General features: G+C 37.5%; 1 long non-coding RNA gene across 2 annotated transcripts; it reads right to left on the bottom strand.

The window, feature by feature from the left end:
• Positions 1 to 437: 437 nt before the first annotated feature.
• LOC136839558 (uncharacterized) lies at positions 438 to 14,693 on the bottom strand. 2 transcript variants are annotated; one of them, XR_010853383.1, is made up of 3 exons: positions 14,341 to 14,693; positions 13,232 to 13,398; positions 438 to 499 (listed from the first exon to the last, which is right to left on the bottom strand). It is a non-coding gene; the product is annotated as an uncharacterized lncRNA (long non-coding RNA). The 2 variants fall into 2 exon arrangements; XR_010853382.1 differs by lacking the exon at positions 438 to 499 and adding an exon at positions 5,776 to 6,907 and having other exon boundaries at positions 14,341 to 14,691.
• Positions 14,694 to 16,425: the final 1,732 nt, after the last annotated feature.

Raw genomic sequence — 16,425 nt, 5'->3', positions numbered from 1 at the left:
TTTCAAAGAATAATATCCAAGTCTATTTTATGTAAATTAATAATATCCATTATGTAAATAAAATAAAATTGCATAAAAAAAAAAAACTGGCAAGCATGACTTATTCCATTTTAAGAAGTGTCACAGGTCTAATGGAATGGAACTCCATTTAACTTTTTACCTGTGTTCCTTATGTGTATTCAAGGTTTTTTTGGGAATAACTTTTATACCCTTGTTCTATATATTATTATACCAAGTACACAACCAATGGCTAAAAAATAAAATGATTGAATTCAACTCACCATGTCATGATGACACTGCTGTTTTACTATTCAAATTCTATTCTGTAAAACAGTTCTATTCTGGTTGCTGGAGGCTGCTGCCACCACAGCATAGGGATCTGAACACAGCCTGAGTACAGGGTCAAACTTTGATCTGTAATGCTCTGATTATTCTGCTGCAATGCTCTGGTTGCTGGAGGCTGCTGCCACCACAGCATAGGGATCTGAACACAGCCTGACTGAAAAAAAAAACAGGGTCAAACTTTGATCTGTAAGGGATTAGGCTCTGATAACAGCCTGAGCCTGACTGAAAATACATTTATAACAGGGTCATAGGGATCTGAACACTGCCTGACTGAAAAATACAATAACAGGGTCATAGGTATCTGAACACAGCCTGACTGAAAAATAAATTTACAATTTAACAGGGTCAAACTACCGTTTTTTAATGAAGCATTCAAAATGGTTTTTTCATAATTTAGGATCTGTTCACAGCCTGACTGAAAAATACAATTTAACAAGGTCGAACTTCTGTTTTTTTAATGAAGCATGATGAAGGCAAAACTATTGTTTTTTCAATGATGGGATCAATTACAGCCTGGCTGAAAAATACAATTAAACAAGGTCAAATTTCTGTTTTTTAACTGAGCATGATGGGATCAAAATCATAATATGTAGCAGTGATGTTACAAAACTGATATGAACTGTTGCTGTCATGGTGTAACTGGTTACACTGTTATTACAAACCTGGTATAAACTATTGTCATGGTGTAACTGATTACACACTAGAAGCATGCCCCATCATCTATAAAACAGATTATCATTATGACCATCACATCGTACAAAACTGATTTTGATAGTTTCCTGGGATTCCTTACATAACTGGTATTGACTCCCTTATAAAACTGATATTGATTGTTCCATATCTAATACTTCTAATAATAATCTTACAAACTAATGATTGTTAAACAAACTAGTCAGGCTTACTTGTCCAGAACCATTTCCCAATAATCTTACCCAAAAAACTGATGGCAATTCTGTTATGGGGTGAGTCTGCTACTGACGACATGAAGTTCGAGGAGGATATACAGTGTCTTGAACCCAGGGACGATACATAATGACAACTCTGTTACAGGATGGTCTGCTGCTGACATCATAAAGTTAGAGGAGGATACAATGTCTTGAACCCAGTTACTCTAACACAGTTACTCTAACACAGTAATGAGACATTATTCAACCAATGTAGGTAACATACAATACGCCATAGTACTATACACATGAAGTAAAAATATAAAACATTTTTCAAAAGCTATGGGTAAAATACAGTATGCAATAGTACACATCAAGTAGAGAGTATAAAACATTTCAAAAGCTACTAAGTCAAAATTCTAATTCATACATAAATTGACCAGTATCATCTCAACAATGACCTGAAAGGAACTCCTAGCCTCATAATGAGCTTAAGACTCATTTCAATACAAAAACTCAACCACAAAAAGACAGGTTTCTTAAGAACGATGGCAATACCACCATTAATGTTTAAGAATATCTGGTTAGGAGAAACTATTCTTAAGGGTAGATGACAGCTAATTCATTATTTGAAAATAGCTCAACAGTAATATGCCAAATGATGGTGGATCACCTTTCTAAATGAATAGGCTAATACCAGCAACAGACATGGGCAGCTGTAGGGCTAAAAAGATGGAAAACTTGAGGCAATCACTGTTAGCAGAAAGCTCAAGATTAGAATGAAAACAGCTACACTGTTACTACTCTTCCCAGTTTTAGAATAGCTGAAAAAGATTAAAGGAATTTACCATATATGAGGCAAGCTGAAGCAAAAACTTTCAGCAGACCTATGAATAAACATATTGCATCCCTGCCCCCCCCTCACACTGTTTTCATGGAAATAAAATGTATGAAGAGTTGTAACCTACAGTACACCTAGTCAAGTCACTGCAGCCTTAAAGGAAAAAATTCTACCAACCTTAGGGATAAAATATTGAATCCTCCCATTAGGGACAAAATATTGAATCCTTCCACAAAGATAAAACAACACTTTCAACTTGCTCTTGAAGAACTCAGGACCACGCAACTAAATAACTAAATGCATCACCCACTTACAACTCTGTAAGGTCAAGCTCACAAGCACAAAGAAAAGTTTACAGTATCAATTAGAGAGTTTAAGTCTATAAAAGAATTAAAACTAGCCAAACCTTATGGTAAAGCTGCCCAGCGTCAAACCATCAGAATGCAACTGACCTACTTTAAAAAATCATTGACAGCATAAACAACACTAGAATGTAAAATTGAACTAGTTGCCTGATGCAGATATAGGACTACTGTACAGTATTATTATAATCTATGTATTTGCCAAAGCATTAGTGTATCTAGTCCACTTTAACAATGTAATGAAACTGAAAAAGTGTGGCTTTTATGTTGTACTATAACCACATTAAAAATCTACTTATATGGCATAGGACAATTATATATGTCAAGAATTTGTAAGCAAAAATATTACAAAGATTATAAGAAGTGAGAATTTCAAAGGAGCTGAATATAAGTTATAGTCAGACTCAAGGTAAACAAAAATGATTAAAACTGCAGAAAATTTAAATCTGACATTGATACACTGTGTACTGTAGTATATTTCATGAAAAAGTACAGCGGATTTCCAACTTCTGATGAAAAAATAAATTTGAAGTGGCGAGAAAAAATTTAAGATGCTGATGATAGTTGGGAAATGTAACAAATACTATTAAAAAAGCCATTGAGTACATAATTTGTCAAAGGACACAAACAGATTTAGAGACTAATGCAAAATAAGAGGACTGGAGAAAAGATACAAAACTAGCAAGATGAGAAAAATGCTATTCTCATAGAAAACTTTAGAGAAAAGGGCTGAAACAAGCATCGACTGAAGAGCAGTGTTGAAAGCAAGCAAGATGCACATGAATGGAAAGGATGGAAATGTTAGAGAAAGCTACTTAAGCATTAACCTGCATTTAAAAATCATAAGAGGCTGAGAAAGAACTATCTTACTGCAGAATATTGTAGTAGTAGTTCTGAAAATCTAGAAGGGAAAGTTTTCCAATTTCCAATTGAAATTGTACCATTACAGGAAGCAAATGAAAATTCAGAATATCTCAAAACAACTAAACACCAGGAGAGGATAATGTACCAGGTGAACTACTTAAAGCATGAAACAGGTGCTTAACAGAGATTTATATGTAGAATAGTATAAAGAACAACAAAACAGTGCTTCATGTATGAAAGTGTACAGGAAATGGAATGGATGTCCAAATTATACACTGAACGATAACTTGGCTTAAAGCTTCATAAAAAACCAAAGGCTGCAATGGGCAGACCACAAAACAAATGAAAGAGGTCTGAATACCACTTTACAAACAAATGAAAGAGGTCTGAATACCACTTTACAAGTGTTATACCAATGTGGTACTCTAAACTTCAGTAGTTAACTATTAGCTTCCAGGTGAAATCTTATGTTAGGCTTAGAGGTTACTGAGAATAGATAAGTATCATCCATGACAAATTAATATCTCATCAAAACAGAATTCAGTACAGCTAATGGACAAAAGATAACATTCAATACTTTTTCATAATGGAATATAATATACAGTAATATATAAGCATACTTGATGACAAGCAAGATTCAAAATGAAGGATGAAGGTAGGTTCATACTATTCCTTGGCACAAATTTAACCTTACTGACATCTAAAGGGAACCTCTCTGAGCTGCTTAAGACTCTTTCACAAAATACTGTGCCTGCAAATGGTATTTCACCCCGTTCTGATCTACCCACATTATGACTGTGTTTACAATATACTGCTTTATTGATAATCTTACCCAAATATATGCAAGATTCAAATTTTACAGTTAGCATGCATTTCTGACCATGTCCCTCATTTCACTGGCACTGTTTTCCTACAAGCATGACTTTTAAGGTAAGATTTGATTTTCAGAATAAGCAACACGATCCTCTTTATGAATCTTTTCCTTTACAAGTCTTTTGCACACGAAAATCCCATAACCTAAACTGGATATGACAAACTCTGGGTCATCTAGAGGTACTACTGAAATGTTCTGAAATAACAAAACTACCTTGAGACCTTACCAGCTGTTGATGGACAGGGCACTGTCATCCAAAAAATCTACAGTAACTGAATCCACGTCAGGAGGGCTGAAATATACCAGCAGGTCCCTTGTGTGTCTGGTAACAAAGTGTCTCAAAGAAATGTTAGCGCCTTTAGTGAACCAGCCAAATAATGTTGCTACCCTTGTATCTTCTGATAAAGATATTTATCAAAGCTGGAAGCATGATATGCACTGACATGGAGAATCTACAGAAGGCTGGTGAGGAATAAAAAAACAATATTTCAACCAATATATGATTTACTATAAACAGTAAAACCTTCATATCTCAGAATTACATAAATGGGAGTTGGGAATAAGTAACAAAATGGGCCTAGACTATATTACACTTCAAAGTTCATCATATTTTTAACATGATAAGCAATATTGTAGCCTATTATATGCCTGTGATATAGCACCTAAGTACCAAACTAAGATTTTATGCAAGAGATCTTATGCAAAGTACTACATGATTTTTATTTAAAGATGTTGGCTTCTATAAGGCCAAAATAATTTTCAGTGAAAGTTCCCACCATAACCTGTCAATGTCCTTGCAGTAAATGAAAATTTATTAAACTCAAATAGCATATATGGTACTAAAATATATTTTCATAAAAATTTTAAGATACTTTTTCAAGTAGATCTATGGATGTACAGGCTTACAATGTAGTGAACTGTATTTCTATTAACTGATGGTATTAAGCAAAGGTGATTTGCTTTCATTTCCCTTGAAAGTTATGCTATGTTTACTGTTTTGGGTTATGCTTAAGTTTCAGCAAATACTGTATAGGGATGTTTAAGCATATATGTACATACATTTCTAATGAATTTTAACAATTTAAAAGACTAAGGTTAATTCAAAGCCTAATGCATAACTCTAAAAGGCTGAGTCTCATTAATCCAAGATATCAAAGTCTTATTTTAATTATCCAACAACACAAGACAAAGAACAGACCACACCACTTTATATGAATGCTAGCAAACAGTACCCACATCCAAACTTTCCATGGGCAAACCACCACCATCCTTGTAGTGATCAACCATAACTTGCAACATCTTAAATCAAAGGCAGCAAAAGTTTTAAAAGTCTGTCAAGGGGGTAACTGGAAACAAGAGAACACTGTTCCTAGGATAGGTTAAATTAGATGTATCACCCTTAAACAGCCATTGTCACACTTATTTAGGTTAAATTTTGGTGGGAGACAGGACACAGCAACCTGGGATAGGTTTCGTAGGACACATTCCTGTGAAGTTAAAGGAAGGTCCAGGCAATCACGTACAAACACCACAAATAACCATTGCAGTTGGGGCAAAACTCACTTTTGTATTTCTGCTACACATACCTCTAACAAACTTAGGGGACCACAGTGGGAAAGCAGGGTTTATGGGAGTGGAAAAACAAAATTGAGTGAAAAGCACAACAGCAATAGTGGAAAATACTAAAAACACAGGATAAATGATCTTAAAATTTATGTTCATTTGTGTATAGAAAAAAATTATCTAACATGGGACTTATTATCCTAACTGACATCTGGAAAACCCTTTGTCTTGTTCATAAAACTGTGGCAAAAGCACTCCAAGGGGTACATCCTAACCTAACATATCCCTGCGTGCAGTTTCCCATCTGACTTAAGGTAGTAAGGGAGGGGAGCCAAACCACCCTTATCCTTGACTGACCAAAAAAAAAAAAAGTGACAATGGCCTTATATAACCAAACACCCCTTAGACCTACTTTTAAAGTTATAGTTTACTTTAACTGAGAAGACACTGTGGCTCTTTAATACCATAATAGACTGATAGTTTGGTGTCCTTGGAAAATTTAAATGAGGTACAGTTTCAAGACATTCACAAAGTGGTATGCTCTCCTTGTTAGTGTTGGTGGACAGAAATATAATGAACAATGTATTGCCAGAAATATTGTTTACTTTACTCCTAAAGGAAGGGTGTAGCTCTTGATGTCTCTCCATAGGCATTCAACAGTCTGAATGGTCATACCTATGTTGAGATTTACAGTACAAAACTCTTCCAATGGTTAACACCTTAATAACCTTCTGTAGTCTCTTCATTAGTCACTGTATAACACTCCCCCCCTCCCCTCCTTTGACGATTATCTATATCAAGAGTACAAAAATACTGTACCAGCATTTTTTGGATAGTACACTATATTAAGGGTACCTATACATTTCTTTGTGGCACATTGCCATCAAACACCTGCATGCTCAACAAGGGATACTTTCTGTTTTATTTCAGCCCACCAAACTTAGATTCACTTACTTTAGTAATTTTGTTGTCAGAACAATACAACTTCTAGTTGACTGAGATTGTCACGTCGCATGCAGGTTATGGATAAATCGTGGTAAACAAACTTAGCAAATAAAAATTATTCCAGAAGAGAACCTTGAAGCAACTGAAGAATGCTTCATCCATGGTTTCAAATATTCACCAACAAATGTCAAGCTTGTACAAAAACTCCCAAGTGAAAACTGAGGGGCATCTGAAAATATATGATAACTTAAAAATCTGAAATATCATACAGTAAATGGGTGAAAAAACAGTTATGCAACACAAAAGAATTACACAGTGGGTAAAGCAGAAATGTGGAAAATAACATTTGTGGAAGAAATGGAAGAAAAAAACAAAGTAGGTCAGAAAAGTTCCTGTAAGATATCGATAAGATTAAAACAGAATTTGAAGAAATAATAGAGCATACTTTTGTTCACTGCAAATGTCTCATCATCAATATATGCAGTATACTGTAATATATTCCATAAATACGAAGTATCACAACTGTTAATCTTCCACTGGCATTATTTAATTCCATCTTGATAAGAAATTCAGTTATCACCGATCATTTTTCCTGCTGCTTCTTGTGCATTGAGCATGTTTCACAATTACTGAGAGTGCTATCCACTTAATTTTAGTTTTCCCCATCCAAGAACCCTGCTTTTCCACTGTGGTTCCCCATAACTGTTAGAAGCTTGGGTAGGAAAAACAAAAAACAAGTGATATGCTTCCATCAACACTGTCAAAACCACACAAAACACAAGTTATACAGTTGAAAAAACATATTCATTATGTTGTTGTTGCAAGAAAATTACTACAGTGTTTCCCAAAAGTTCTCATGCCAAAATGTGAATTTCTGATTGTACAAAGGCAGCAAAGTATGTTACTGTTAAGCCTACAATGAACATCAGTACTACTGTATTTGATTACGTATTTCAATGAATCCTAAGAGTTTTCTTATAAAAAAAAATGCAAATAACTAAGAGTCACAAGTGTGTACGAGGGTACTTTAAAATGTTCCTTGGTCTAAGGATCCCCCCCATAATTACTCTCCAGCAGTGTCCAATTATGTCCAGAGCACAAGTGTGCATGCCTCATGATGACATCATTAACTTGACCAATTCAAATTTGGTTTTCCACCGAAGGAACAGAAAGAACTAAACAAGATTATCTACAGAGGTATGGGTGCTGGATATTCCCCCGGGACAAGCACCAAGATCGATAAACTGACAGCTGTTGTTGATACAGTTTAACAGTGGAGGGCCTTCTATATTTGAGGTCTTATTCCCTAGATGCTCTTGAAAAGCCTCTAGCTCGTAAGAGACAGTTGAGAGTCTCTGCGCGGTCAGACGAATCATGTGGGCGTTTTATGGAATCTTCTCAAATGAGGCTGTTTGAGATCTTTCCTGAAAGGCAGAAGACGAGTAACTTCTACTGCCAGGAGAGGTAACTTGGGAAACCATTCCCTTTGGAGCCACTAAGGAGCTATTAACATTGTCCTTGCATTCTCTGAAGTGTAACTTGTTGATTACTCTCCTCAAAACTGGAAATTGGGGAAAAGCATAGAGGTCTAGGTTCAACAATTCTTGGGTTAAAGCATCAACTGCCCATGGTAGATTTGTATTCTGGGCATTTGCAAACTTGTTGATGCATGTGGCTCCCCAAGGGTTCCACCACCTCTGCCAGATTTGTGGATGAAGAGACCACCCTGATGGTAGTAACTATCCTTTCCTGCGAGTTAGTCTGCAATAATATTGTTTCTCCCTGGGATAAATTTATCCCTGGGATAAACAGAGGTACTGTAAAAGAAAGATGTTTCTGGATTCTGCCCAAAGGAGAAGGTTCTCTGCCAGTCTGAACAAATCTCTTAATTTCGTGCCCCCTTGCCTTCTAATGTAAGACAACAAAGTTGAACTGTCTGAGTAGACTGCGATCATCTTGTTTCTGACAAGATGTTCTATTTGCATAACGCTTTTCCAAATGCCAAAAGCTCTAGATTGTTGATATGCATTTCCCTTTCTGCTACTGTCCAACTCCCTGACATTTTGATGTGTCCCAGAATGGCTCCCCAACCTGACACCGACGTGTCTGAAGACAATGTGAGGTTTGGGCTCTCGAGGTCCAGAAGTAGACCCATCAAAGTCTTGACCGGTCTCCCCACTAATGGAGAAAACTCAAAAGACTTGGGGGGGGGGGCTATCACCAGAAACGAATCTGGATAACGAGACCTGTCCCAAGTGTCCCTGAGATAAAACTGAATTGGTCTCATTCTTAGGCTGGCCATGAAGACAAGTGGCCCAAAAGAGAGAGCCATTTCTTAGCTGGAAGCTTTTTTAAGGGTAGAAATTCTCTTAGAATGTAGAAAATTGTCCACTCATCTCTCCGTCAGAAAAGCCCAAAAAGACCGAGAGTTGATCTTCATCCCTAGATAAACAATTGACTGAGATGGAAATGGTGTAGACTTGTTGACACTGATCAGAATGCCTAACATTGAGGCTAATCATATGAGACAATGTTTCGCCCTCAAGATCACCTGAGATGAATTGGCGAGAACTAACCAGTCGTCTAAATACAGGAGCATCCGAATGCATAGCAAATGACTCCATCCCACTAATGCAACCAAAACACAGGTGAACACAGGACACTGAATTGGAAGATCTTGACTGATGATGAATTGGAACGTGGAAGTATGTGTCTTGCATATCAATAGAAATGATCCAGTTTCCCTTCTGGATGGTTGCCAGAACAGAACTGGGTGACTCCACCTAAAAGGGAGTCAGATGAGCAAACTTGTTGAGACTGGAAACATCTAATACTGGCCTCCAGCCCCCTGAGGTCTTGGGAACAAGAAAAAGGCGATTGTAAAACCCCGGTGACTTGTCTAACACTGGTTAGATCACCTCCTTGCGTAACAACTGTATGATCTCCTCCTGTGCAATTTGGAATCTCTCTACATGATGACAGTGCACAGGGAAGGATATCGGAGATGCTGACAGGGGAGGAGGAGTAACAAAAAGTACGACATGTCCCTCCCTGAGCACCTTTTCTACCCAAGACTGCTCTGAAGCTTTGCCATACACGCCAAAAGCTCTGAAGACAGGCTCCTACCGTACCTTGAGGGCTCAAACCATCAGTTGCAGTTATTTTTACGATTCTTTCTCTAAAGCATGAACTTGCCTACCTCTAAAGGGCTGACTAGGCAAGGAAGAACTGGAAGACTTGGGTAAAACAGCATGAATTTTGGGAACAGGACCAGAAATCGGTGTATGTGCAGGATACTTGAAAGAGGCTTTAAAGGACTGAGCTAATAGTTCTCTACTTTCCTGATTTGAAACACCTTCAGCAATAGTTTTTAAAATATTGGGATTAAGTAGATGCTGACGAGGGGCATCAAAAACAGCACTGATCACTGAGCTGGCGTTACTTTACAAGATAAAAAAGAATATAATTGTCCTCGTTTCGTCAAAATAGAATTAGTAAACATATTAGACAATTCTCCAGAAGTGTCTGAAATAGCTTTATCAAGGCAGGGCAAATACTCCAGAGCTTCATCCAGCACAGTCTCTCCCTCAAGAGTACATGATCTTTTGCTTGGCACAGTAAATGAGCAATAGTACTAACAGTAGCACAAGTTCCGCAAAGGATAGGGCTTCAATAGTGTGAAAAGCTGATTTCGAAAATGCTTTTGCCTCACCATTAGACCAAACTACTTTACCAGTTTCAAGAGTTCTACATTTCAAGGGGTCAAGTAATTTGAAATAACTAGCACCTTGAAGATGGGAAGAACGAAGATCTGGCAATGCTCACGTGTGATAATAAACAACTCTCCGAGGTTTCATGAAAGAGGAAACCGTAGCCATTGAATTCCTATGACCTGCATTAAGGGATAAAGCTTTCAATATTGCATCAAACCATGCAAAAACAGAATCAATTTTAACTTCTTACTTGCTTGAACTGAAACAGAGATAGAAGCCAACAAAAGCAGTGTGATTTAGCAAGCACCTAAACACTGAAGGGTAATCATCTGAATCAGCGTCAAAATCCATTAGGTCTAACGGAAAGACTGGGGTTACAGGAAACATTAAATCCCTCATGGAAAGAGAGTAATGCACCTGGGATGAACAGTGATGATGCCATGGGATGTGGATGGGAAACAACAAAAGAAAGAATGAGGGGGAGCGCATGACTGGGAGGGAGACAGTTGGTTGTGAGAAGGTAGAGGATTTTCAAATGACGTCACTGCAGTAGGCAATTCAAACGTTTCGCGCTTGCGCAACAAATCCACATGTGGCACAAGATTTGACTCGAGAGACAATCCGACTGAGGTAACAGCCGGAGTCATTATGTAATGTACAAGATGCAGCAGAAGGGGAAGGGCTGCAGACAAAAATTGAGGAATACTAGGAGAGAGAGAGGTGGGGATTAAGTACGAGAGGGTGGGGGTCAACGTCAGAAACGGAAGTAATAAAAGATTGTACTGAGCGAGTAACCGTTTGGACAACATGCATATTGATGCGAGGTTTGGAAACTCCTGGATTAACCAGAACCTGTCTAAACTCCTAGATAACTCAACAGGCTTGCATACATCACTTTCACTCCCAAGAGAAGACTAATGCATGAGTTGGTCACAGCGAGCGCTTAACTCTATTGAAGGAATCTTTTGGAGAACGTCTCGCTGCCAAGACACACCATGGTTCCCTGTCAGAGGAGAAGACTAACTGATGCAGGGTGGTCCAGAGGTCAGGATACAGGCAGACAAAAACTCCATCACCTTCTCTTTTATTGAGGAAACCGGAAAAGATGACCACTATTGAGGGAATCGCGATCTTTAGTCACCAAGTCGGTTAGCATAAAACTCGTTCCTACATAGACTAATGCTACTGTGCCGGAGAAATACAGCCAAAACCCCAAAAGCAGCCACAAAATATCCAAAATATTACAGCCAATCTCCACCAAGCAAAGAGAGATGTGGTCAGAAGAATTCTGACAAGCACACAAACATTCTAGAGCCTTTTGGTGGGGAAAAAAGGTGATTATAGACAGTCTAACCAGGTCAACTATGCTTCTTTTGTTTTTTGAATACCAATAGCACCTAGCGTGCTAAGATATAAGCAACCTTTAACAGTAAGTAAGATTCACTCTAAATAATTATTATTTTTGTAATTACAACAGGAATAACTAATCAATGAGAACTGTAATGGTTTTTCAAATGGTTTTGACCTCCAGTTGTATATGGTCCTCCATTAATAATGGATATAAGGGGTGTGTAATGACAAGGAATTGATGGAAATTAATGGAATTAGTCAAAATTACATAAAAAACTACTGCAGAAGTATATATATTTTATGGCAATATAAAGAACAAAGGAAAATTTTTACTTTCAGCCACAATCCCATTCCCCAGTTTTAAATGAAATAAAGCGCGCGCTTTGAATGTTCCAGAAAATAAAGTTAAGTATATCTTAGTTTAACCAGACCACTGAGCTGATTAACAGAGCCCGAAGGATTACAACTTGGCTAAGAACCAATTGGTTACCTAGCAATGGGACCTACAGCTTATTATAGCGAGAAATGAATTTCTATCACCAGAAATAAATTTCTATTATTCTTCACTGGCTGGTTGGAGATTCGAACTCACAGCCAGCAGAGTGCTAGCTGAGAACGGAACCCACTCGCCCAACGAAGAACTATTTTCAAGGTTGATTTTGTTCGCAAATGGGTAGTTTTGGGACAGCTGAATATATGGGAGAGAGAAAAACAAAATGAATGAAATACAAGGATGGGTTCAACCTAACTTACCCTAGGGGGCCAGGTTCCTACGTAGTTGTGATGTACTGTACCTCCTCTGAACCCTCCAATCTAACCTAACCTAACCTAAGGGCCTGGGTTCTCACCTAGCCAGGACTCTTGGTCCCCCTGGACCATCCCTGAGCTAACCAGGAACAGGAGGCTTACCTAGCCAGAGGGGCTTTGCCTAGCCTGGACCCCCAAACTTAACTTAATATCCAGTAAATTAAAATAACAGGGTTGTGACCTCACCTAAACTATCATAAGGTGCCAGGGCCTTACCTAGCCTGAGGGGCTTTGCCCCTACCTGGAACTCACACCTAACCTATCTCAAGACACTGTAAATTAAAATAATGGGGTTGCAACCTAACCTAGCCATACCTTACCTAGCCTAGAACATCAGGCCCTCACCTGACCTATCAATAACAGCCTTGGTTACTAAATGCAAAATGTCAATTGAGATAACTTGTAGTAAAACTTAACCACAGTCAGATTTTGCAGAAGTAAGCTATTATAGACATGTTAGAATACATTCTTTTATTTCCCACACCCAAAAAACCTGGTTTCCCATTGTGGTCCCCATAATACAAGGATATAAAAGAGGAGCCAGTATCTATAAAACCACACCTAGTCTACTAATTTGCTACAACACACACTAAAACATACGATAACCATATTTTCAATGCCAGAATACAATTATAGTTTACAATAAAAATTTACTGAACTGCCACGCATTCAACAAACCTTACCTTAATCACAATTAGGGCCTGCAGAAGCAGGCTATCATGTTGATGTTACAATACATCCTTATATGCTTATTTCACTCATTTGTAATTTGCCCAATCCTCACAGGCTCCTGGGAAGGTTCCAGTATCTTATAACTACTCATCTGTTACCAGAACGGATATCATAAATGCTGAAAAAAAAAACACAAGGGATGAGTATTGCATGTACACATCAAATGAAGAATGACTATGAACTTACGCTGGTTTTTGTGAAGCAATGCCTGAATAACAAAATCCCATCTAGCCTAATACTTCCAGCATTGCCCAACGGGTCTCCCTCACCTGAGCTAAAAAGTGTTTTACCCACCCAGGACCCAGATTCCCAACCGGTCCCCTTCACCGTTACTACAGTTCTAACAAAATTACAGCTTAATTACAGCCAGCCTGACAAAATATTAATTTAAATTCTTGTTCAGCAAGTAAAGTTCTATAGAAAAATGTCAACTGCCATAACCTAGCCCACCGCGGACAGCCGGCTTAGATCTACCTAAGAAGGTTAAGGAGACTCAAGAGCACAGCATAAAGCCTAAGAACTCTATATACCAGTTGTGGTATGAAAGTAGGCTAAAACACCATACAAAATGTACAAGTTTTTACACAAAATGCCTGACTCTCGGTTTAAACATATTAGCTTAGTATCATGTTCCTCATGCTAACAAGAAATTAGGCCCATCAAGGTTTACCAAATTAAATACTTATCCTCTTAAATGCATCAAGTTTACTATGTATACATAGGCTACATGCAATCCTTAATCTGCACAATGGCTGAGCCTAGGCTACACGTTGCTCACTCAATACCCCTAGGGTTTTACATTACTTTTTTGGACATGTTATAAAACCAACCTCAGCAACTTTATACAACACTGATAATTACACGACATAATAAAATTTAAACCTGTGCAAGTCTGCATAACCAATCCTTATTAGGCTACATCTAACCAAACTATCTGTAACCTACAAAACATTTCTCACTCATGATTCTCATTAGCACGACTTATAATTAGAACTTTTCTTTAGTCTACCGTCCATAATTATTGAATATTTTACTGATATAAACGTAAATTATACTTAACGCCTAAAAATTTGATGATCCCGGAATCGCCGGCCGACCAAGTGTGGACAGTGGAACTGCCCAGTGCCCAAGGACCGGGTGTCACCAGGAAGTGACAGTCAGCTGTTCGGTATTACACTGATCTCAAAAATGAACTAATTTGGGCGAACATTTCCGAATCTTAGTACGCCATGACAGTGACAGGACTACTTTACGGAAAATCACAAATTATACTTAATGAATAAGAGGAGGATTAGCGTTTGGAATGTGTTACCTCCCTTTCAAGGTGTGATGTGTTGCACGTATGTACTTACTGTGTACAATTACATACAATGAAGCGTGCATTTTATGTGCACGTTTCCATATGCTTCTCAGTAGTTGTACTGCGCCACTGTACATGCACTTGTAAAAATATTCAAAGTGCATTCATAAACATATGTGTTAATGTTTATTAGCATGCGCACGTATGTATGCACCAATGTATTACACGTACATGAATGCATCTATGTATTATCCTTGCACATTTAAGCACATACATGCATATATATATACTGTATATATTTATGGACATGTAAAATTGTCAACATTTGTATTATAAATGCTTGTATTGATTAATCAGTGCGTATTTGCAAGTATATGTATGGACGTATGTATAATACACAAATAGGTGTGCTGCACTGCACTGTATATGTTCAGTCAGGGCACGCTGTGTGCATACATTTTTGAGGTGCACATGCGTATGGATTAATGTTATATGTGTTTATACAGGTGTAAGTATGTGTGATGCATACGTGCTGGAACAAGTGGGTTTGATCAGTTACTTTACAGAGCTGACTTCAATGAGTCATTGACTTTCACCCCGAGCCTGGCTGCTAAGCTGCTTGTTCACTACATGACGTCATGCACAAAAGAATAGAAAACGGGACGTTGCGTATCTCATTCCTTCTTCGCCTACAGCTAACTGTAGGACTACCTTTTCTTCTTCTTCTTCTTCTTTTCATATTCCTGAGGAAATGCAATCAAAAGTGGGCGGAAGCTTGACGATGATTTGTTGAATATAACATGTCTTAAAATGCATCGTTATATTTCATATAAATATTTGGTGATCCTGTTATGTTCGTTAATCCAAAAGTAAATCGCATGATTGCTGAAGGCGACGTTTTGAACTGTTTCGGATGCGCAGTTCTTCAAGCAGAACTTTTATGTATTATCCATACAGTTTAATGGAAATTGGAGCAAATCAAACCAAATAACAGAAGTAGCATGTGACTATCAATATCGTCTAAAGATTGGATTTTAATTAAAACAAGGCATTGATCAAAATGGCGAAACTTTATGAGGTGAAACGAACAGCCAAGCGAATCTTTGGAATGTAAATCTTTAATACGAGTGTTTTGCTATTTAATTAGTTTCAGTTATTTTCTCAGGAAGCCGCGTAATTCCCAACAAGGAACTTGAATCACACTTTCAAGATTTGAGTGAACTAACGCGGTACTTGCAAAGGCTGGAAAATTATGAATCAAGCAGTTTTGGGCGACAATAACATCAATATGAATTTCAGCCAAATATGAAAACAAAAATCTATTAAAATTCAAAGGTAATACAGGGTAATTAATATTTCAATTTAAAAAAATATTTAGCAAAAGCGCGCCTTGGTGAAAGTTTAGCTGTAAATAGCTTGATTCAAATTTCGGCAGATTCATTTGATTAACGACACAATAAAGTATTGGAGCCTCTACAGTCAAATAAGAAATGTTTCTCCATGCATTGTGAAAAAGTGTTATGTGGCTTGGTGAGAAGAGGAGGGAATTTTGTCTAAACTCAGTTCAAGGAAACGATGAACTTATAAAAAGTTAATCACTACTTTACAAAGAATATTTTCGCACCGAAAATTAACCAATTATAAATGGAAGACCACCTTAACAGCTTTATGGAAGCCTTTAGATTTAAAAAAACGCGCAAACAGTTTGTATTTTATATACATTTTATATGCAGACTTCCAGGGTGAGGATTCCTATCTCCAGACGTTGCTATACTGCTTTGGGCTTACGGTATGAGTTACATATTAATCTTTTTACTTTAATTTAATATATGGAATTCAATGATT

Source organism: Macrobrachium rosenbergii, chromosome 6, assembly GCF_040412425.1.
Source record: "Macrobrachium rosenbergii isolate ZJJX-2024 chromosome 6, ASM4041242v1, whole genome shotgun sequence".
NCBI classification, from domain to species: domain Eukaryota; kingdom Metazoa; phylum Arthropoda; class Malacostraca; order Decapoda; family Palaemonidae; genus Macrobrachium; species Macrobrachium rosenbergii.
Note: the sequence above shows the minus strand (reverse complement) of the source record. Positions and strands in the feature narration are given on the sequence as shown.